Below are 24,985 nucleotides of genomic sequence, written 5' to 3'. Positions count from 1 at the left end.
GACAAAGGAAAGGGGAGTGACCATTCCCCTGACCAGCACCTCCCAGGGGAGGTGCCCGGAGCTCCTCCAGTGTGTCTCAGACCTCTGCCATCTTGGATGCAGCAGTGTGAGGGCACAATGGACAGCTCTGAGTGGCCAGTGCCAGCAGGTGACGTCAGAGACCGCTCCTTATAGGTGCTTACCTTTCTCTGTAGCCAATCCTCCTCTGTTGGCTATTTAGGGTCTCTCCTGTGGGTATCTCACCAGATAACGAATGCAAGAGCTCACCAGAGTTCCTCTGCCCTTCCCTCTTCGACTTCTGCCAAGGATCGACCGCTGACTGCTCCAGGACACCTGCAAAACCGCAACAAAGTAGCAAGAAGACTACCAGCAACATTGTAGCGCCTCATCCTGACGGCTTTCTCGACTGTTTCCTGGTGATGCATGCTCTGAGGGCTGTCTGCCTTCACCCTGCACTGGAATCCAAGAAGAAATCTCCTGTGGGTCGACGCAATTTTCCCCCTGCCAACGCAGGCACCAAACTTCTGCATCACCGGTCCTCTGGGTCCCCTCTCATCCTGACGAGCTTGGTCCCTGGAACACAGGAGCTGGGTCCAAGTGTCCCCGACAGTCCAGTGGCCCTTCTGTCCAAATTTGGTGGAGGTAAGTCCTTGCGTCCCCATGCCAGACAGTAATCCTGTGTACTGTGTGAAATGCAGCTGCTCGGGCTTCTGTGCACTTCTGCAAGACTTCCTTTGTGCACAGCCTAGCCCAGGTCCCCAGCACTCTGTCCTGCATTGCCCATCTTGCTGAGTTGGACTCCGACTTCGTGGGACTCCCTTTTGATGTGTTGAGTTGACCGTCGTGCTCAGATCTTCTGAATGCCTATTCAGGTACTTCTACGGGTGCTGCCTGCTTCTGCATGGGCTTTCTGTTTTGCTGAGTGCCCCCTCTGTCTCCTCCTCCAGGGGGCAACCTCCTGGTCCTTCCTGGGCCCTGGCAGCACCCAAAACCTTTAACTGCAACTCTTGAAGCTAGCAAGGCTTGTTTGCGGTCTTTCTACGTAAAAATAACTCTGCATCCTCCAGAACGCCGTGTGACATCTTCTGACCAAAGGAGAAGTTCCTGGCACCTGCCATTTTTGCAGAATCTACGGCTTCTTCTACCCAGAGGCAGCCCTTTTGCACCTTCATCCGGGGTTTAGTGGGCTCCTGCCCCCCCGGACACTTGCGTGACTCTTGGACTTGGTCCCCTTCCTTTGTAGGTCCTCAGGTCCAGGAATCCGTCTTCAGTGCTTTACAGTCAGTTGTTGTCCTTGCAGAATCCCCTATCTCGACTTTACTGTCTTTCTGGGGTAGAAGGGTAACTTTACTCCTACTTTTCAGGGTCTTGGGGTGGGGTATTTTGGACACCCTCAGTGTTTTCTTACACTCCCAGCTACCCTCTACACACTACACTAGGCCTGGGGTCCATTCGTGTTCGCATTCCACTTTTGGAGTATATGGTTTGTGTTGCCCCTGGGCCTATTCTTCCCTATTGCATTCTATTGTGTTCTACAGTGTTTACATTACTTTTCTAACTGTTTACTTACCTGATTTGGTTTGTGTGTATATATTTTGTGTATATTACTTACCTCCTAAGGGAGTATATCCTCTGAGATACTTTTGGAATATTGGCACTAAAATAAAGTATCTTTATTTTTAGTAACTCTGAGTATTGTGTTTTCTTATGATATAGTACTAACTGATATAAGTGGTATAGTATGAGCTTTGCATGTCTCCTAGTTCAGCCGAAGCTGCTCTGCTATAGCTATCTCTATCAGCCTAAGCTGCTAGAACACCTCAAATCTACTAATAAGGGATAACTGGACCTGGCACAAGGTGTAAGTACCACAAGCTACCCACTATAAGCCAGACCAGCCTCCTACAAACAGGACCAAAGACTCATCAACAGCTATTTCTTTCCCTGGAACATAGATCTCTGAAAATCAATCTACAAAGTGATCAAGGACAGGCCAAATCTTAAAAAGGCGGTCACAATCAGGGTGTTCTTGTGGCAACCTTGAAACATAATTAACAAAATGCAGCATCTGAAGCAGATTCAAATACGGATCACTACTCCTGGTTGCAGGATATACAGACGTTGTCGTCAAGGGACTAGTAGACCAATATGAAGACAGCGGAGGCTTCCTCTATCAAGCCCATCAAAAAATGTAAACTGAAGAACTTCTTCAACTCATCCACGTCTGTGGTAGTCCACCGGGTGGCTCTAGAATGGGGCTTAAGTCTGGTACCTTTGCTCCTCAAATACTTTTCAGCATACAAATTAGTCTGGCGACAATCTTATCCAAAAATACATTGTCCATAAACAACTGAAAGAAATTTATAGGCAAAAAGTTTTCAGTATTTTTTACTCTACACTCTGCAACACCAGGAAAGACAGGCAACACTGGCTGCACTATGTTAGGGGCAACCCAGAGTTCATCATATCCCTAGGCTGCAATCCAGAAGCCTCTTGCTGCCCTACCGGCACATAAGTATCCTCGTCTAAAAGAGGAGGCTTCCTGCACACTGAGAGGGCCTTCATCATCAGATGATTAATCTTGGACAGACAATTCACTGCCAGAAACTTGGACCTCCTCCTCTGCCTCAGATGCAGAGTCAGTCTCATAATCATGGTCAGAGGAAGAATCAAAAAGCATACAAGCAACCTGCTGAGACATAATCCTGCAGCTAGCCATAATCCTTCCTATTAAAAGTAGCACAACAAAAGAGCCAACAATAACCAATACTGTGTAAAATAAGTAATAAACAAAAGCACACAAAGACGTATATACACAAATATGATACCACTCATTTGCCACAGACAGCTAGACTCAGGATCACCTGCACCTACTCTGCACAGACACAGCAAGCACCAAAGATATCCCACTAGAAATGGAAAAACTAAAGAAAATGACACACAAGACAACACAATACACATTGTGTACAAATCCAAAGAGAATTTCGCACACAATAAAACATAAGCTAAATATGCTGCTATTACACAATTTACAAAAAATGCATTCATGCAGGGCAATGATACTTATTTGGAGCAAACAGTACAAAAAATATGTTTTTACCAAAGACAGGCAATTACACAAACTTCAGATCTACCAGTGCTGAAACGGCGTGCAAGAGTCACATCAAAGGAAATCAAAAGCTTTGGGGTAGAATAAAAGGGTGAAATAAAAATTTACAATCACAAAAGCAAAAGATGACAAGAAATAAAACAGTTAACATGATAAAGCACTATGAAGTCTGCTCATCACCATCCAAATGCCAGCCACACACATTGCCAGTCAGAAGCCAGTCAACACACAGTCAGCCAGATGCTAGTCCACACACACTGCCAGCCAAAAGGCAGTCAACACACACCACCAGCCAAGCACCAGTCCACACACAACGCCAGCCAAGTGCCCATCCACACACACCAACAGCCGAGCACCACTCAACACACACCACCAGCCAAATGCATGTCTACATACACTGACAGCCAAGCCCCAGTACACACACACCACCATGCAAGCACCACTCTACACACACTGCCAGCCAAGCACTAGTCAACACACACAAATTGCCAAATGGCAGTACACATACAACCAGCCACACAACAGGACATGCAGACCGTTACCCGAACTCCAGTTCAAACACACACACACACACACACACACACACATACACACACACACACACACACACACACCAAAACTTTCCCTGGGGGGCAGATGGGCCTAAAAACTAGGCAAAACATACACCCCCAAAAGGGGAGTTAGCCTTGTCCATGAGGATGCTCCCCATAGCAACAAAATTGCTTATTGAATAAATACCTGGTGGTCCAGTGATTTCTTCCCCCTTAGACGCAGATGGGCCTAATAATGTAAGGCCCATCTGCCCCTAAGGGGGGCAGAAACATTGAAAAGCATTCACCACAGCATGGGAGTGACCCTTGCCCAAGGGGCCGCTCTCCAAAACAACAAAATTGCATATGTAATAAATCCCTGGTGGTCCAGTGGCTTCTGACTTCCTTGGGGGCAGATGGGCCTAAAAATAACAGATCGATCTGCCCCCAAACATTGACCCCAAAAAGGAGAGCGACCCTTGCCCAAGGGACGTCTCCCCAAGACAATAAAATTGCATATGTAATAAATTCCGGTAGTCCAGTGGCTTCTGCTCCCCTGGGGGCAGATGGATCTAAAAATATATGGCTGATATGTCCCCAAGGGGGGGCACAAACAGCCAAAACATTTGCCCCTAAAAGGGCCATTTCCTAAAACAACAAAATTACATATGTAATAAATCCCTTGTAGTCCAGTGGCTTCTGAGTTCTGGGGGCAGATGGACATAAAAATATAAGGCCGATTTGCCCAGAAGGGAGGCAGAAACAGGCAAACATTCACCTTAAAAAGGAGAGCAACCGTTGCCCAATGAGTCACTCCCCAAAACAATAAGATTGCATATGTAACAAATCCCTGGTGGTCCAGTAGCTGATGGGCCTAAAAATATAAGTCCAATGTGTCCCCCAAGGGGTACAAAAATGACCAAAACATTCATCCCCAAAAGAGGGGCGACCCTTGCCCAAGGGACTGCTCCGCAACACATAACTGTTGGTCATTCCTGCTGCATGACCGTGGCCCTATGCGTTATTGTGCAGCAGGAATGCATATTTATTTGGGGGGTGTAACACCCCAAAAACCCTCCTTGAAGCTACACCCTCTATACATTTGCTATTGTTTGTTTTGTACAAACTATATGCCTCGTAATTTTATGCACTATAACTTTTCTTTTTTTCTTTTTTCAATTATTTATCAATGTTACTGTAATACAAACATTAAACAAAATTCCATCAGGGTACTGTTAAACAAACCACATGAACGTGGAACAGTGCAGCCAATGATAATAGCAAGTACAGTCAGCATGCTTCAAGGTAACATAGGTCTACCTAACATATCATAGAAACTAATAGAATGAAGTAACAAAGAAGCTAGGCATATTGTGTAAGTCACAGTAGGTATATGTGGTGAAAATCTTAGTTGGTCCATGAGGGCCTATGGGGGGTATGTGTCTTGGAACATACACAAGTTTTCAACTCATTAGCTGATCTATACTGAGTGATCACCTCAGTATTGGGGCATCGAGGTGAGGCAATAGCATGGTGTGGCAAGTGCCTCCAGCGGCGTCAAGTGTGCTATGTCTGGTGGGTACGTTATCAGCTAATATCGCTAAGGACTCCAGATATCTCTCTTATTGGTAATAATGTCTCTGCATAGAGGTTGAGATGGTCATCGCAGAATATAAGATCGGTTAGCCATACTTTAAATTTGGGTGCCCTCCTCCTACCCCATCGACATGCAATTAGTCTCTTTGCCAGAAATAGTGCTAGCACTGCAAATCTTCTATAGGATGGATCAAGGTGGTCCCTGTATCCTAGCAGTGCAAGGAGTGGGTGAGTATTAAGCTGTTATCAGTCATTTCGTGCAGCGCAGTTTCCACTGCATCACAATATAGTCCAATGGGCATGCACACCCAGAATAGGTGCAAGATGTCTACCCCTTCCATGGTACATCACTAGCATCTGTCATCAGAGCTCAGTCCATATCTGTGGAGTCGCTTATTGGTGTAATATATTCTATGAAGAAAGTTATAGTGTATAATATGCAGCCGGCTGCTTGGGGCAATTTTCCCACTTTGTGTGCAGTAGGCATTCCAGATATCATCAGTAAGGTCCGTATCTATATCTGCCTGACAACTGGCTCACGCACGTTCAGTATTAGTCACTACCGCTTGTTGTGATGGAGTATACAGAGTGGAGACTAAGGGGGTCATTCTGACCCTGGCGGCCAGTGACCGCCAGGGTCACCGACCACGGGAGCACCGCCAACAGGCTGGCGGTGCTCCCGAGGGCATTCTGACCACGGCGGTTCAGCCGCGGCCAGAAAGGGTAAACCGGCGGTCTCCCGCCGGTTTACCACTGCCCTTGTGAATCCTCCATGGCTGCGGAGCGCGCTCCGCAGCCATGGGGATTCTGACACCCCCTACCGCCATCCTGTTCCTGGCGGGTCTCCCGCCAGGAACAGGATGGCGGTAGGGGGTGCCGCGGGGCCCCTGGGGGCCCCTGCAGTGCCCATGCCCATGGCATGGGCACTGCAGGGGCCCCCGTAAGAGAGCCCCGCAAAGTATTTCAGTGTCTGCTAAGCAGACACTGAAATACGCAACGGGTGCAACTGCACCCGTCGCACCCCTGCAACTACGCCGGCTCAATTCTGAGCCGGCGTCCTCGTTGCAGGGGCATTTCCACTGGGCCGGCGGGCGCTCTTTTGGGGTGCGGTCATTCAGCGGCGGTACCTTGGCGGACGGCCTCCGCCGTCCGCCAAGGTCAAAATGACCCCCTAAGGGCCTCATTATGTGTTCGCCGGACAGGAAGACCTGTCTGCTGAATGTCTGATGGGGAAGTTGCTGCCTTACTGGTGACCTCCCCGCTGGACCTATTATGACTTTTCTGCTGGGCTGACGGGTGGAAACCAAGGTTACTGCCAATCAGCCCAGTGGGAAAGTGGTGGCAGCATTGTCACCGGTTTGTAATCTAGCCGGCAGCAAGGCTACCTTGTGCCAGGAGCACCTGGACCCTCGTAATGCACACTTTCTGCTCAGCCGAAAGTGCTCATTATGAGGGTGCTGGGCAGGGGGACCCCTGCACTGGCCATGACATGCCCCCACGTGGCCCCCTGGTCCTATTCTCCACCTGCCTGGTTCTCCCCAAAGGATATGGTATATTCTAAAATAGGCACAAAAATTTGGGCAGAATAACCATCCTCATAAGTCCTATTTGCCCCGCTAAGGAGAGCGGCAAGGAAAGCCACCTTGTGATGTTATCTGTAATTTGCGATAGTGCCTCACCATAGTTTGCTCTCAGTGTTTCCTCTTTTTCTGTAGCAATGAGCATCCCCAGATATTTGATGTCTGTGGGGCGCCCCTGTAAAGTGAAAGGACGCGCAGTAGTGGCTAAAAGATAAGGGATTTACCCCCAATTAATTTGTATTCCTGATATCTCTCCAAAATGAGCAAATTCTCACAATGCTCTATTGAGACTATCGTGTAGGGTTTTAAGATATAGGCTGATGTCATCAGCGTACAGTGGCAAAATAATATGTCAGGATGAATAGCCAATGGCATGCTCTCTCTGCCACTGACGTAGCCTAGCTGCCAAGGCTCCACTGCCAGTGCAAATAATAGCAGTGACAGTGGACAACCCTGTCTTTGCCTCTCAATATGTTCAGCGAAGAAGAAGTCAGACCGTTGATTCGTACTCTCCCCGTTGTGCTGGAATACAGTATTTAAATCCATGCTAGGTATGAGTGCGGACTTCCCATATCACATAAAATGCCCATCAAAAAATCCATTCTAGAGAGTCAAAGGCTTTGGGAAAGACTGCCACCCTGGCTAGGTCTGGATCAATATCTTGTATGAGGACAAACAAGGTCCACAGATTGTGCAACGTCGACCTGCCTGGGATAAACCCAGAATGGTCAGACCGCACAAGGAAAGGCATGAGTAGCGAAAGGCGATTAGCAAGGATTTTAGCCAGGATCTAGGTGTCACAATCAATCAATGAAAGGGGTGTATAGGAATCACAATCAATGGGTGGCTTGCCAGGCTTAAGCAGGGCGAGGAGCATGGCTTCTGTCATTGTGGGGGGTAACATGCCCATTTTTCTGGCCTCAAGATTTACCACCTTCAGGATTGGTATTATTACGTCAGAATACATTTTATAGTAATCGGCGGGAAGGCCGTCTGATCTCGGGTTCCTGCCTGACTGTAGTTGCATGATTGCCTCCCTTATTTCATTGTCTGTAATGTCCTCCACAAGGAATTGATGCTGAGCAATACTTTTCCATCCCAGAGCCACCTTGTCTAGGAATGCAGTGATGTCTAACCACGCAAGTCTACAGGATTCATAAAGGTGTTGGTAGTACTACATGAAAGTATGAAGGATATTTGGTGTGTCTCTTCATAGGCAACCCTCAGAGTTTTCTGACCGCTAGAATTACGTTAGCAGAGGGAGATTTACAAGTCATGCTAGCCAGTGTGGGACCTGGCCTTTCCCCCTCCCTATACGCTCAGGCTTTGGCATATCTGCCTCTATAGAGGCTTTCTTTTTGTCGGTTAGGGCCTGATACTCCAATAGAGTTACTCTTATGTTGTGTGCAGTGGTGTTCTGTACTTGCTCAAGATGTTTAAGGTCTTGTTCTAGTTTGGTCAAATCATCTCGCAATGCCCTCAGTCCACGATTACATTTCGCAATGCAATAGCCGCTTATATTGACCTTGAATGCTTCCCACACTGTACAAATTAAGGGGACGGAGTTAACGTTACACGCTAAAAAACCAGCTATTTCGTGTCTAAGCTTTTTGCGAAAAGGTGCATCAAAAAGCGCTGATGATGAGAGACACCAAGCAGAGCCATCCTGAGCTATTGCTGATATATGGTTTGCAGAACCAGGAGCCCTAAGGAATGGTCTGAATGAGTTCTAGCTACATGTATCTCCTCGTATAGCCAACCATGTACCCCTCTAGACGTGAGCCAATTGTCCAATCTGGACCAGGTGTTGTGAACACTGGAGTAGTATGTGCCTTCTTTTGTGTTGGGGTGTAATTGCCTCCATGTGTCCACTAAGTCATGTTCCCTCAGTATGGTCGCTATGTGTCATGCTGCTGTGCCATGTGCTGCATCATGTTCAGTAGAGCAATCTGTTACCTTGTTTAAGATCACATTAAAATCTTCCACCCACAGTCCCAACCTTGGTCCAGTATCCACAATCAGACCACAGAGTCTGTCAAAATAAGCATGATAGTCTACACTGAGACCATAACAATTTGCAATGATAATGGAATGGGAGTGTAATTTGTCCCAATGGTGTATTGCCCTTGTTGATCATTTATAGCCCCTTGCGGGAAATATGGTAACCGTTCATGAACTAGCGTGATAGTACCTCTCATGTAGGAACAGTAGGCGGAGTATTGGTTATATGTAGACCAGCGGGAGCTAAATGTATTGTCAATGCCAGGTGTGAAATGAGTTTCTTGTAATAGCGCAATATGGATCTCGTACCTATGTAAATATGCCAATACATGCCTACGCTTGCGCAGGTTACCCAGTCATCTGACATTCCATGTTATGCATCTGCACGTCGCAAAGGAGACATTCCTAGGGCTATCGGGGATATTGGTTTGCTTAGTGGCAGCCATGAAAGCTATCTTCGATGGAGCATACGCAGGGGCACCATAGTTTCAAACTTCAGGTGCATCAAAATGTCCACAGCTTGTAAGTGCACTAACTTTGTGATAAATGAAAATCCCCAATCCCATCCCTCCCCCACACTGGTACCCCAATTGTGCCAGAGAATTAGAGCCCACCCAAACATTGAAACATTGATCAACAGTTTAGGACAAGAACATCATTAAGCAGTATCTTATCACCCACCAGTTGGGGGCAAAGTAGTGCCAATATTATGAAGGGTGAGGACAAATCACCAATAAAGCACTATGCTAAATCTGTGAGTCAATCAACTGCAATGGAACAGTAAGCGTAATTAACAAAGCAAAACCCGCAGAGATAATCTACTGGGGTCAAACCAGGAGCCTGGCAGGTCTACCTTGATCTAACAATGGTGTCTGGGTAATGTGAACATTGCCACTCCTATGAAGACTATATGACTGGAAATACAGAGGCATAAGTATAACTACTAATGAATGGGAGCGTAGTTGATGATTAATTAAATCTTGGGGAACTTCAGTGTAGTTTATCTCACAAACCAGTATGGCATTCTGCCACATATGCAGTCTGGATTAGCCAATGTCAGATGCTGGTGAAGCAGATCTGGAAGAGGCATTGCTTCTCTCCTTTCTTGACGTCCCAATAGCGTGCTTGCGCAGGAACTCTTGGGCCTGCTGCAGGTTACCAAATACATCGTCCTTCCCCTGAACAACATGGCACATGCCCCGCTGCTTGTCAAAGTCTCAGCTTTATCTGTGTGAATTTTCTGCGGGCGCCCTGAACTGCAGGAGTAAAATCTGGAAAGATAGTTACAGCATTTCCCTTAAAATGTAATGACTTACTTTCTCTTGCAAGTCATAGAGATACATCTCGATATTTATAATTAAGTACTCAAACTATTATTGGTATAGCTAGAGCACCTGGGGGGGGGGGTCTTGAAATCAGCAAGCGGTGGGCTCTTTCAACAATAAGCACCTGGGAGAAGGAGTCAGCACCAAAGAGTGTTTTAAGTAGCTTCTCAATGTAGTCCTCCATTCTTCCTGTGTTAGTGGACTCTGGGACTCCTATGATGCGTAAGTTGTTACGACACAATCACGCCTCCATGTCGTTATTTTTGGCTGCAATTACCTTAAGTATTTTATCCATTTTGAGAAGTTATTCACCTCTGGAGGCAGCTGCATCTTCCACGGTGGAGAGGCGTTATTCCGCTTTATTTAGTCAACCTTTATGTTTCTCCAGTTTGTGGGCCATGGAGTCAAGTCTGGAGCACAGTGTCCATTTTGGTCTCTATAGAAGAAAGATTGAGTTTCTTTGCGAGAAGGAGCATTTTCATGTCAGCATCATCTCTGTGTATCTGCACAACACCTGTCTCTGTAACAGTGGTACCCAAGCTGTCATTAGGGTCTTTTACAGATTTGCAGGAGTCAAACTGAAGCTTAGCTTGTTTTCTGTCTGTTTTACCCACCGTTAGAAGAGTCTAACATGGTAGGGCTGGCAGGTACATGGGTGCAGGGAGTAATGCTGCTGTGGGGCGGAGTGTGAGGCAATTAGTTATACCGAATTGGGGGGGGGGGTCACAAAGGTGGCGTAGAGTAGAATGTTGTACCACAATATTTTGCAGTACATCTACAACCAATAACAAGGGCACAAGATCAGATCCCACAATATGATGCCAACTTATTTAATCATCCCCCTCTGGGAGCAGGTTAAAGCAGTGTTACAGTGTCCCTTCCAGCATAGGAGTGGTGGCAGAGGTATGATATCTGACCCTCTGGGACCCGTGTGTATGGGATCACCTAAGTACCAAGGGGCACAAGCAATATAGGCTCCCACACAACAGCCCCATATCCCACATGGCAATGTGCAGTTAAGATGGTGGCGCTGAGGTGATCTGGAGCAATGTGGGTCTCAGGCACAAATGTGTTCCTGCCCAATTCAGCATTAGCCTCCCCAGTAGTTCTGAGTGCCACTATCTCCCTTCCCTCTCATCAGACCAAGTAGAACAATATTGGGGTGGGGGTACATAGGCCTTTCCTCCATAGAATCCAGGGTGCTCCCAGAATTTGATTGCTCAACAGCAGCGGCCGTAGAGTCACCGCGGCTGCTGAATTAGAGGGTAATGCTCATTGCCCATAATTACGATGCACAATATTCTGCTGGATAGTAGTGCACCAGGCCACCACACAGCTCGATGGTTAGTCAAGTCACACTCATGGCACCATCAGCAAGTAGAGCGTTGTCAATGTTCGTATTACCCAATCTTCACAGTCCTTGCAGCCGGTGTACTATGCTGCACTGCATGGAGGACAAAAGCATCTACTCCAGCCCGCAGGCTACTGCAGCTAGCTCATCCCCAAAACGGCTGTTGGCAGCCTATGTCACCACAGTCTTGGATCAGGGCCTCGGGCTCACCTGGTATTGAGTCCCAACTGACTCAGAGCAGAACAACAGCGCTCAGTGTGATTATGGGTCTCGCAGAGCCATTTACCACAGAGCGGACGCCAACTTGTAGGTCTTGGGGGCTCAGGAACCATGTCAGGTTTCCTGCTGCGGAGGTGATCTTACGTGTTCAGTGGCCTCTTAGTGCAAGGGCTTTTGAGTTCATTGCTTAGCACATCATCGATTTAGTTGGGGAATAAGTGGAGTGTAATTGATTTTTATGGATGATGTCCCCAGACGTCAGGAACCGCTTTAGAGTGTGGCCATCTTGCGCGCTGGTTCTCTGGCACCCCCCTACCTATTACTTTTCTATATTTGTTTATTGGAGAAGGCCACCTTTTCATGCTAACAGTTCTGGTATAAATATTTACAGCCCCAATATTTCGATTTTCCTGAGTAGGATTGCTGTAAAAGTTAGTCTGGGTGCTTGGAATTTTGCTTCACAGTACACTGATGAGCCTAAATATATACGAGGATTAGGATGTCATATTATCATATGGGTAAACTGCTACAACATGACGAGTGTGTGATGAGGTGACATACAGCTCAATCTTTGAGAAAGCTACAGGCATAGTGAGTTGATTTCTGCTTACCAGAACCAACATAGGGAAATATTTGGGGTGGGTACTTGAGGTGGCAGCCAACCACTGGGGTCCCCCACACCCCTGGGAGGTTTGAGGAAGTGGAGCAGTACGCAACTGCTACGGGGTATGTTGTGCTACTTTTGAGCTACTTTGTGGACCTGGGGTATTTAAACAGATGTTTTAGGTGATATGCCACCATGCTGGGGGCTAGTGTTTTTGTCCTTTTTATGAGGTATTTCCAAGAATTAATTCCGTAGTTTGTTTGCATTATGTGTGTTCAGCGTTTAGGCACTATTTACAAGTAAAAGGCACTCGCCTTACCGTCAACATGCGATTAATGAATTCCTGCCATGCCTGTGTGCAAGCCTCTCACGTGGAAACTGCAAACATTTGACAGGAGTCCCAGGAGTCCACAGCGGATGCCAAGGCAGAGCTGCTGGAGAGCATGGAATTGAAATGAAATAATCTACCATACATGGGAAAGGCTAAGCCCTTGGGGGCACATTTATTGTTAGCAACCAAGGAAAAACTCTGGAAGGATGAGTACATAGAGATGATTAAATTATTGCTCAGGGAATTCATGTCTAAGGAAGGGTTGAAGGAAGAGGAATACGAGTTGGTCAAGAGGCCAAAAGTGCCAGTCACGATCTAGAATTGGATGGCAACATCCTCATATTTGCTAGTGTCTACTGTGAAAAGTGCCCTGAGAGGTCTGTGGCGCTTTTCAAGTCCATAGACATTTTCAGAAAAGTGCAGATAAATTACTGTGGCTAGGAATGGGTTAAATACACAAAGAGTTCAGGGTGAGCAAGGCACTGGACCGGATATTCAGTGGGGGGAAATTGACTCTGACTTGTAGCTACATACTATGGGGCTGACCAAATTTGGAAAAATGGTCTTCACAGCCAGCAGTCTACCCATAGTTTACCAGCCCTTTCAGGCCTGCCCACCCATGGAGGGGCAGGGTCAGCAAGCAGGGGGCAGTCGGGTGTGCCAGGGGTGGGACCAGCCTCATTGGTGCAAGTTGGGATTTCAACAGGGGGATGTGAACCCAGGATTATTGCAAGTTTAGGCATGAATGTTCCAGGTATGTGGGCATAAATGTCTTGGTCAATCGCTACGGATGCATGGCAGGGGGGCATGTCCTCAGGGATATACACAGCAAGATGGAGGAGGAGCCTGCAGAACAACTGGTAGCCAAGTTTCAGAGGGGGTAGAGGTGTACATGGCACTGGAGGGAAAGGCTCCTACTCCAGGTAACCTAAGAGTTTATGCTTTTGGTTGGCCCAATATGATCGCAAGGAGGAAGCGGAGGTGCTGCTGAATGGGTTCACTTAGGGTTTTAGGCTGGGCTACATGGGGTCGAGGCAGCACCGCTGGGTGGAAAATCTGAAATCAGTAATTGCGCACAAACAAGTGGTGCAGGAAAAACTGGAGAAAGAGGTGAGGGAAGGTCATGTGGCAGGCCCTTTTATGGATTGTCCGATGCAGAACCTGATAGCCTCACTCATCGTCATGGTGCGTGAAAAGGAGAAAGGTCAGTTTTGCCTCATCCAACACCTCTCTTGGCCAGAAGGCAATTTGATTAATGACTTTATTCCTGAGGAACAGGTGACAGTGTCTCCCGCCTTAGTGGATGTGCCTATGGCATTGGCTGAAGAAGTTGGACAGGCGGTGCTGTTAGTAAAAAACTATATAAAGTCAGCTTTTCATTTGCTGCTTTTACACTCTGATGACTTTGAGCTGCTAAGCATGCAAATTGAGGGACACTGGTACGTGGACAAGTCACTTCCAATGGGATGCTCGATATTGTGTGCCCTGTTTGAATACTTTAGTACCTTCTTGCAATGGGTATTCACTAGACAGACAGGACATAGTTACATGACACATTATCTCTATGATTTCTTTTTGGTGGGTGCACCATGCTCAGGGCAATAAAAAAGTTTGTTGGACAGATTCCAGGCCACGATGGGAGAACTAGGTGTTCCATTGCCCTCGAGAAGACAGTGGGGCCAAGTACAGCGCTGGCATACCTAGATGTGGAAATTAATTCAGAGACAATGATGGTTTACGTACCTCAGGGCAAGAATGATGTGATGGTTGGGATGTTGCAGGACATTTTGAGGAGATACAAAGTCACCGTCAAGGAGATACAAGTGCCTTTAGGTCACCTCAACTTTGCTAGTAGGGTTGTGTGGGCAGGTAGAGCATTTTGTAGATGCCAGGGTTCCTCACTGTCAGGGAGGAGGCTGCTGCACCATCATATTCATCTGTCAGCGTATCTGTGCATGTGGCATCTCTTTTAGAGGATTTCAATGGTATATCCTTGCAGGCTTGGCAGGATCTGGAATGGGATATTCAGATATTTTCCTATGCAGCAGGCGGGAAAGGTTTTGGTATCTATTGGCAGGGCAGGTGGTATGCAGTGGAATGGCCCAATGAGTGGAAGTGGGGGTCGTATGAGCATTGCTTTCCTGGAGCTGTTTCCTCTAGTGGTCGTGGTTCATGTGTGGGGAGAACAGTTGGCACACAAAAAGTGTTTTTTAGGGTCAACAACTTGGAAGTCTGCCAAGTGTTACAGTTGGTGAAGGTTTTTGTGCTGGGCTGCTTGCAACATGACATAGCGTTCAGGGTGAGACATGTTCTGGGAGTAGACAAGGACATCGTGGATGCCTTGTCTTGTTCACATGGACTGGCCACGGACGCAGAACCTTAGAAGACTCAGATGCTGCTACATCTATGGAATGTAGGAGACACAGGTTCCTCCAGTTAGTGGTGAACTTGTTGGCAGTTTCCATGTGAGAGGCTTGCACACAGGCATGCCAGGAATTCCTTAAACGGGGGGCACAGAAGCATAGTGAAGAATGGGAGAGGGTGGAGGATGTCATACAATTTATCCTGGTACTCACAGAGAGAGGACAGTCAAGGGTGACGATTGCTGGCAAGCGAGCAGGAATTGCCTTCATGGGCAAATGCTATGGGGATATGTCCCATCAGCAGGGGAATTGGGCAAAAGAATGCTGGAGGGGAGGGCTAGGGAGGCAGGTAGGACAGGACCAGCAAGGAGAGCGATTACAGTACACCTCTTGAAACAGACTATCATTTACCTCCTAGCAATATGCAGAGGCAGAGAAGAAACCATCCTTTTTAGCACGCTATTATCTGAGCTCCTGGGGGGCAGGGGAAGGAAGGGGTTAGAGTGGGAGGAAGTGGATATGATCCAAGGTGGGGTACAGAACTGGCGTCAGGGGTCCAAGATGGAATCAAAGAAAGAAAGGAAAGTAGGTTCACTTGCATGAGTATCCATCGCCGTCACTCTGCCCGCTATGATAGGGATGGCTACTACATGCACAGTGCAATAATCCCCTCAAGCAGGGTTTTCTTGCACAAGGATGGCAAGCCGGTTACAGCCTTCAAATTATTGTCAATTCTACACAAATTACTGAGGAGCGTGGGGGTAGCACCATTATCTTTTTGCACTGATTCATTTAGAATAGGTATGACCAAAGAGGCTAGAAGGAGGGGTTGGGGCAGGGAGGATATTATGAGTGTAGGTAGGTAGAAGTCAGGCTGCTACCAGCGATACGTGTGAATGGGGACAGGGAATGTATGCGGGGGCATCTCTGATTTGTTATTTGTGTTTTCCAGGTTCCATGCCGGGACTAGAATCCAACAGCCTGTCAGTTTGGTTGGTGGGACATTCCTTTGTCAATGGGCACAGAGACAAGCGTGGAGAAGCAGCCCGGGGAGGAATCTGGGTTTGGATCCTGAATTATTTAGGGTGCGCTGGGAGGGAAAAGGGGGGGATGCGGTGGAAGGAATTGTTTCCATGCTTGAATAGATGCATGGGGAGGGGTCAGTGTCCAGATAACATGTTAGTACATCTTGGGAAAAATGACTTAGTGGTGGAGAAAGGGCTACAGGCGGTCAAGATGAAGAAAAATGCAGGAAATTCAGAGACAGTGGGTTGGCTGCCACATAATTTTGGCAGCCTTTGTTCTGCAAGGGCATGGTGGGGAGCTAAGTGGCCAGGGGCAATTGAGACGACCAGGAGGAAAATTAATAAAGAAATGCATGCATTTTGCGCAAGTAGAGGTAACACAGCATTGGAACACATGGATCCACATTTTCAAGATGCTGAGTTTTTTTAGGGGGATGGAGTTCACTTGTCCTTTATGGGCATGGAGCTCTATCTTTTCCAGTTGAGGGACCAGTTGAAGCAGCTACTGAACATTGTCTAAAAAGGGGGGGTGCAGATAAAGTCTGGGAACCTTTTTCTGGGTGGCGGGGGGCATGGCAATTTGCCATGGTATACAGAAATGTATGGTTGTTCAAACTGACAGTCAAAGTTAATAGGGAGCAGGTTCACAACAGCATGTATGGATGAGCGAGTAAGTTAAATGTTGGTTAAGTAGTTATATTAGTTAAGGTTTTAGAGTTATAATAAACTAGAAGGCAGTTTAAAGATAGGGAACAGTCTAAAATCTAAGGAAATACAGGATTACAAGGTCAAGGATAAGGGGGAAGGGAAGAAGTGAGTTTTATAGTTGATTTTTTGTATAGTGAGCCCCCCTAGTTTTGTAAGACAAAGGCCAAGGTTTTTATTGTAAGTGCACCTGTTCCCAATAAAGTGGCCTTTTTCACAGAGATATGCCTGGTGTCTGTGGTTGGTAATGATCCCCTCTTCCCCAAGCATGATGCTGCCTGTAGCTTTTTAGCGTATGACTGCTTACTTTATATGCAATTTGGATAGCAACATTTAGATAGGAAATTCTTCTCTGACAGAAGTTAGTTTATGTGCTATGAGATTTCATTACAAAGCAAGCAATGACCAATGTAATAGTTCTGGCATTTGTAGACAATATGCACAAAAACACAACATACACGCACACAAACAGCCACAAGAATTACGTGCAGGATTCACCAACGCCCATCTAACCCTTCACTAGGAAACACAGGGGCCACATACATAACATCACGCACACCATCACAGGCAAAACACATCGAGCCTCAATAGGAGTGTGTTGAAATGCAGCAGGCTATTTAGCACACCGGTTAAATACCGATCCCCAGGGCGTGGGTATTTACCGATATATAAATAACTCGTGAAACTTGTACAAAACATTTAAAACATGCGGAATCGGTATTTCCAAAAATGAATTCGACATCATGTGCCTTTTTTAAGGACATTTTCCTGGTAGCTTTTAGCAATATTCACCGCATAAGTGGGATTTGCAAAACTGTTTGCTCCCAAATCTTAGCCAGGGAGATGATAACACATACGCACAAGTAGATGAATGATTGCATGAGTGAGAGTGCTTAGCTGTGGGGTAGATGGATGAGTGTATGGGTGTTGGAGATTGGTGATTACATGAATGAATACATGGGAGATAGTGCATAGCTTGACGAATGAATACATGTGTTAGTGTATGAATCAATGCATGGTTGTGGATTAATACAAGGGTCAAAACATGGTTGTGATTAGAAATATAAATTCACGGATCTGGGTAGTTAATACATTAGTGTGAATCTATGAACCGAGAGAATGGATGGATGAATTAATTGATACCTCTGTGGGTGTATGAGAGTATGAATGGTTAGGTGGATTGATACCGGTCTGAGTGAATGAATGTGATTAGTTGCATAATGTCTCTTTAAAGAACTGCCCTATCACATTTTCTTCAATTCTATGACCCATCAGTATTCTGATGCAATTTCAGCTCTCTTCACTTCCCCTTGTAAGATGAGGGGGTTGCACAACTGTGGACAAATAATTCTGAGAGCCTCTTGTAGAAACATGCATGGGTCAAGCCAATAGGTCTGGTATTGACTGCCAGCCATTTTGCTTTGGCAAAGCTTCTTTTGTCATAGTTTTTGTAAAAATGTATTTTCGAGGTAATGCAAGCACTCAGCCTAAAAAATAAATAAACATTGGTGTGAAGCAATAAACATTTTTGGCACCACAAAGAACCCTTTGGCATAGCACTCCCTGGTACTGGAGGCAACTACTTTGTGATGATGTGGTTTTAGTGAAATAACAGAATGCAGTCACTCACAGTGAAGTTAGCTAGAGGCTGAAGAGGGCTGATCCGTTGCCCCATGCTGTATGCTGGGGCGAGTGGAAGAAAAACATGAATGACACAACAACAGACCAATAGATAAAGATGGGTGACTGACAGCCCCTATAAGTAAGTATATTATTTGAATAATTTTGGTAATATCAAATGGTGTTGGCTGACGTCAGACCGTTCACAACAAATAGGTTTAGGAGCAGATAAATAACCAGGAGGCATGAATAAATAAGCAAATATAGTAAAGGATAATAATATGAGCTTGAATTACTAAGGACTCCAGAAAGACACCTAGATTCTACATAGAGAGATCTTCATTTGTTTAGGTTTTCTGAGATTATAAAACCAGGATACTATATGAGGGGAATGCATATCTCCTTTTCCCATTCGGTGGGAGATACAGAGTAAAGTGAAAAATAAAAAACAAGTAAAATTAATATTTCCGAGTATATAAAACTAACTTCAAAATAAATGTTCTGTCAGAGCATAATTTGGGGGCAAAACAAACACTGATGTTGCCGGAACACCTCAAAGTACTAGTGGACACAAAGAAGTTAATGAATGGGTTTTGCAGAAGGTGTGACGAACCTGGACACGTTATATATTCTTTTTCAAAATGTGTCAGGTAAATATCTCCGTGAAAATAATGAACTAAGAATAAAGATGTATTTTTGTATTACTTAAGGTGCGAAAAATAATTATTGGAGCAGTTTTTGATGTATACTGTTTGTGAGAAACACTCTCCTTAAATACAACAGTTTATAATAAAAACAATTATTAGGTTTGTGAAAAGACATTAAACATAGACATTACGATGAATCCTGTTCAATGCCAGATCACTCTGTAAATACACAACCGAAGTCTGGGATACCATCTCCACCCTCACCCCTGATGTAACCTTCATCACAGAGACCTTCCTCACCCCAGTCTCATCCTCAGACATCGCCACAGCAACACCTCCGGCTACAAAATGAAACACTATGACCACACAAACAGGCACGGAGGAGGCATCACCATTATACACAAGTAATCAACCGCCTGCACCATCACCTATGACAAAATCACACCTCTCATGGAACACATGAACTTCCAGCTCCACACTGATGACAACACCACCATTAAAGGCACCCTTGCATACAGACCACTAGGACTAAGAACCAGCGTCAGTAAGGCTATCACTGAATTCATCACCTCGCTCACCATTGAATCCGATATCTACGTCTTCCTGGGAGACCTCAACTACCACCTGGAGGACCCCACTGACACCTACTCCACCGACTTACTGGAAAGACTGGACAACCTCAGCCTCAAGCAGCTGATCACAGGCCCCACGCACAAAGCAAGACACATGCTGGATCCCATCTTCACACCCAGCAACAGAATCAGCTACACCATGGAACTCACCTGGTTGGATCACTACATCATACTCTTCACCCACGCCCATCTCCCTGCACTGCCGAATTCTCCACAGCCCCCACTCCTACAGCTGGCCCAAGGTCAGTCAGGAGCATTGGACTGAAGTCCTCAGCACCTCACAGCCTAATGTCACAACCAACTTGGATCAGGCAGTGCAGAACTTTAATGACTGATCATCAGCGCTGTTGACCTGGTCAACCCAACCAACCAGCCAAGCCACACAGAACCACTAAAAAGCCAGCTAGTACACCAGCAAGCTAGCTACTCAGCAAGTTAAAACACAGGTGCAAACAACTGGAAAAAGGTGGTGTACCAGCAAGAACTAGGCAGACTGAGCCACCTTCAAAATGGCCCTCAGCAATACCACTACCAAATCAGAGTTGCAAAAGAAGAGCCCTTGACCCACCAGATCGAGAACAGCACCAACCAAATCAAGGAATTATTTACCATCATCAGAAGGTTTGCCTGCCCATCAGCCATCAAAAACTCCATCCCCTCCTCACAAGAACTCTGTGATGCTCTTGTCGACCACTTGCACAACAAGATACAGGAACTTCGATCCCCAACCCTCTGCCCTCCACAACATCTCATCCACCTCCACCGCTGATCACCTGGTGACCACATGGGGACATCTTAGTATACCGAACACAATCACACTCATGAGCTCCATCCTCTCAGGAGCACCCACCGACTCCTGCCCCCACAGGATCTTCAACCTTAGAAGAAGGAAAATCAGCTGCTAGATCACAACCATCCTCAATGCCTCACTAACCACTGCCACTTTCCCAGAAGCCTGGAAACAGACAGAGATCAGAACACTCCTCAAGAAGCCCTCTGTAGACCCCAGAGAGCACCAGAGCTACAGCCCGATCTCTCTGCTCCCATTCCCCACCACAGTCTTGGAGGCCATCAACTTACAACTCACCGAACACCTGGAGAGAAACAACCTGTTAAACCCCTCCCAATCAGGTGTCAGTGCCAATCACAACACTGAGACAGCTCTGCTCGCTGCAACAGATGACCCCACCAAGATGAAGGACCAACTTCCACAACTGTTTGAAGAACATATATGCCTGGATGAAGGACAACTGCATAAAGCTCAACACGGACAAAACAGGTGTTCTGATCATTGGCAGTTCAACCCTCTGGAACGACTCCTGGTGGCCAACAGAGCTCAGACCCACCCCCACACCGAAAGGTCACACCGCAACCTTGGCATCATTCTTGTTAGTGAACTCTCCATGAAATGCCAGGTCAATGCCGCTTCCACACACTCTGCATGCTCTGCAAGATCTTTAAGTGGCGCTCCCTTGGCACGAGGAAGATAGTGATGCAGGCCCTCATCATCAGACGACTGGACTATGGCAACACACTCTATGCAGGAACCACCACAGAAGTCATGCAAAGACGCCAGACACTCCAGAACGTAGCTGCCAGTCTGATCTTCAACTTGCCAGAGAAAACCTACATCACTCAGCACCTGAATGACCTCCATTGGCTCCTGATCCAGACAAGATGCCACTTCAAGCTCCTGACTCATGCCTACAAAGCCCTCCATTACCAAGGATCCGCCTACCTGAATCACAGCCTTCACCTCCACCAACTGGTCACGAACCTCCGCTCGGCACACATCGCCCTCGCAAAGATACCTAGCACACGCCGCTGCAGCACCGGAGGACGCTATGCCCTCCACCTTCCCACCGCACAGTCTCTGCCCCACTTCAGAAAGGAACTGTAAACCTGGCTTTTCGTATAAACACCTGCAGCAAGTACCTGGATGACAAGCCACGCTATACAAATAATACCGGATTGATTGATTCTACGGATGAGGAAGTTCTTCTGGGGGTGGTGTTGGGTCCAGGAGATAAAGAACCTCTTAGCATACCTCAATCATTATGTGATAGCTTGAGGGAACATGCTCTGTTGGCGCAGTGGAAAGAAGCTTGACTCAGTAGTTTCTAGTCAACACAAACTCAATTCAAAATTCTCACGTTTCGAGAATGTCACAGAGGGCAGACTTCAAACAAGGAGAATTACAGTGCAAAAAGCTTTATCATAGTTTCTATCCATAGACAAGACTGAAGAATGGAGCAAATATTCAAGTGATAGGTAGTTGCCAACAATTTATTAGAGAGGTCGTGTGATGTGACAGAGAGAAACAGAAGGAATTTAGCTACACAACATTAAAAGTCAACCAATTCAGCAGGGTCGTAGCTACCAGTTGTGCACCCGGTATAATGCACCAGGCCCAGAGATGGACATGACTCAACTACAGAAGCCCCTTGAGCCCTGAGAATGCACCTAAGCAACCATGTGGGAGTTCCTACTTTAAATTTTCTTTTTATCTTGCTACATTTGCCATGCTTTCAAAGACAGAGGTCAAATGTCAGTTTAATCTTCTGACAAATTTCTTATATTCCATTAGCATGAAGAATGGTGTTTACTTTTCTTTTCCCTACTGCAAAGATGATGCTTTTGTAAAGTGACTGTGTGAAAACTTTGCTGGTGTGAAAGAAAAAGCAGCTCAATATGGTTATCTTCTAACACACAGAAATATTTAAAAACCTATAAATGAACTTATAATATTTCAAAGTAAATAAACAGGAAAGCACAAATGAACTATGTTGGAAACAAAGATTTTTAATAGGGTCAAAGCAAATTACTTGGTGTTGAGCGAAAGATAAATATTCACTGAAACTCAATTTCTCCACATTATCATTTGTGATCTATATTGTTTGGCATAACTCTACAAGGGGTGCTTTCCCACCCACGGGTGACATAGATGTACTTGGTTCAATAAACCAGTTATGAATGTGAAAGACAAGTTATTGTTACCCAGCAAGACACTATTCAATGTGTAATTGAGCTGGAAGTATTGCTTTGAGCTACTAACAATCCCGTAAAGGGATCAGGGGCATCGTAGACACAGCAGCAACTTTATTTTGTTATTCATAATACCACACACATACTGCACTAAGAAGGATGAATACTTTTATTTTAAAAGTATTTATTACCACAGGAACAATCTGTTTCTTAGCTCATCAAAGCAACTACACAGAATATTTTAAAAATAGCAACAAGACGTTATAAATAATGAGAACAGAATGAACATTTACGGCATTGCTACATTAGTGCATTGTAGATGTAAAAGATAAATAAAACGTGTTAAAAATTTGTGGTTCACATAGCGAAGCATTCATATTTGTAATGCTTGTACTACAACTGATAAAGTCATAATTCATAACTTATCTGGAGTATGTTATTCGTGTTGGCAAAAAGACAGACCAGTGATAATATGGACAGGCCTGATTAAAAATAAGAGGTATAAAAAGCAAACAATAAAAGAGTCAATTAGAAAGAAAAAGGAAGATTTTCTTTTCAGTTTACAGTTTGTAAAGGCTTTGTGGTACATGTGATGAATGCAGGTCATGTTTTGTTGGTCGACTTGTTGAGTTCATTCCTCATCAGGGTACATTTGGACATCATCGAGTGCACATGCAACTTATGTGGAGTCTTTACAAAGTTCTTACAGAGCATGTTCATGGTTAACAGTTGAGGTCCTGGACGGACCAGCAACTGGTTGCTCATTTGAGGCCCTCAGTGTTGGTTGAGGCTCCTCTTCATTAGGCTCAGCAAATAGCAATGGTTTAAGCCATTCGTCAAGAGCTGCATCTAAAAGTGCCACTGGTGAAGTTGCTCTGTCATAGGTGGCAGCCTCTAGAAATGACAGATGCTTTGCTCAACATTGTTTATGGTACTTATATAAAGGTTGTAGGATGAATTCCATATTGAAATAAATCACTGTAGGCTGTTCCAGATGAAGTCCAAGAGGATATCAGCCGAACAACTTATGCACTAGAAGGCAGGTTTTACTTGTGTTGCATTGCCTTTGTGAAATGTGAGCATTCAGTGCTCGCTGAGTTTAGACAGCCAAGCTTGTCCCATGTAGAATGCTAGAGTCTCTCTGCAGCTTTGTTCAGTAGGATATATGGATGCTAATTGATGTTTATTTTCATAGTGGAGCAGTAGAAAGATGATACTACCACAGCCTATTAGCAGTATTATGATGGTAAATCCTCAAAAAGGCTGGAGAATAAGGAATTAAAAAATGATGGAATCAGTCAAAATAGTGTGTTAAATCCAGTCACTAGACCAGATCCAATTTTCTTAAAAAGATGCAGAACACCAAACGGACTTCTTTTTGTAAGAGAACAGACAATAGTTTGTTCAAGTCGCTAAAATGCATACATTTCATACTAATACTAGGCAAAGGGATGCTTTTTATAACATTTCATAGAGTAGGATACAAGTTCTTTCCACAGCACTGTATTGTTTCTGAAACCATTATCAGGTACTGCTGGCCAGGTTCCAACCCCCAGCAAGTAACATTTGTTAGGAACAAATAAGAGCTGTTATTCAAAAGTTCATGCTCTATGGGAATGCATGCAAGGGGGAAACAGATAAGGTACAGCATAACCCTGGCATTAAAGCCCTACACATTCCGTGTAAAGATATGGTGTCACACAGAATGGTTTGTCCAAAAGGATTTCTGCAAGCTGGTGTACTAACATACACAGGGTCATGCTTATTTTCATTTAAACATATGTGGATGAAAAGGAATTTCCATGAAGGGAACAATTATGAAGTGTGCATCGTTTCACACCAATAAATGGATTTCTATTTTTGACAATCATGAAAATGAAAGGTGGTTATTGGTAAAGAAAGAATTCCATATATTAGCCAGGTGATAGGTGAGGATAGACCTGGCATTTTCTGGTGTGGTTCCCCTGACTTTGTGCTTTGGGAACTCCTGTTTTGACTGTGTGCTAAACTTCGTTCTTCATGACTTTAGGACTCTATGCACTTTACCACTTCTATCAAGTGCCAAAGTACAAGTGCTCTGTATGTGTCTAAAATATGGTGACATTGGCTTCTCCGAAATTGACATACTTAGTTTACTAGAAAGTCCCTATTAACATGCACTATGTGTGCTCAAGGCCTGTAAGTCAAATGCTACTAGTGGGCATGCAGCATTGGTTGTCACCCACTACAGTAACCTTTCAAACAAGTATCAGGACTGGCATTGCAGAGTCTGTGTGTGCAATTTAAACTGCCAGTCCAACCTGGCAAGTGTACCCACTTGCCAGTCCCAAAACCTCCTTTGTAATACATCTAAGACACCCCT

This window comes from Pleurodeles waltl, chromosome 10, assembly GCF_031143425.1.
Source record: "Pleurodeles waltl isolate 20211129_DDA chromosome 10, aPleWal1.hap1.20221129, whole genome shotgun sequence".
Taxonomy (NCBI): Eukaryota; Metazoa; Chordata; class Amphibia; order Caudata; family Salamandridae; genus Pleurodeles; species Pleurodeles waltl.
The sequence above is the reverse complement of the archived record's forward strand: the minus strand, read 5'-3'. Positions refer to the sequence as shown.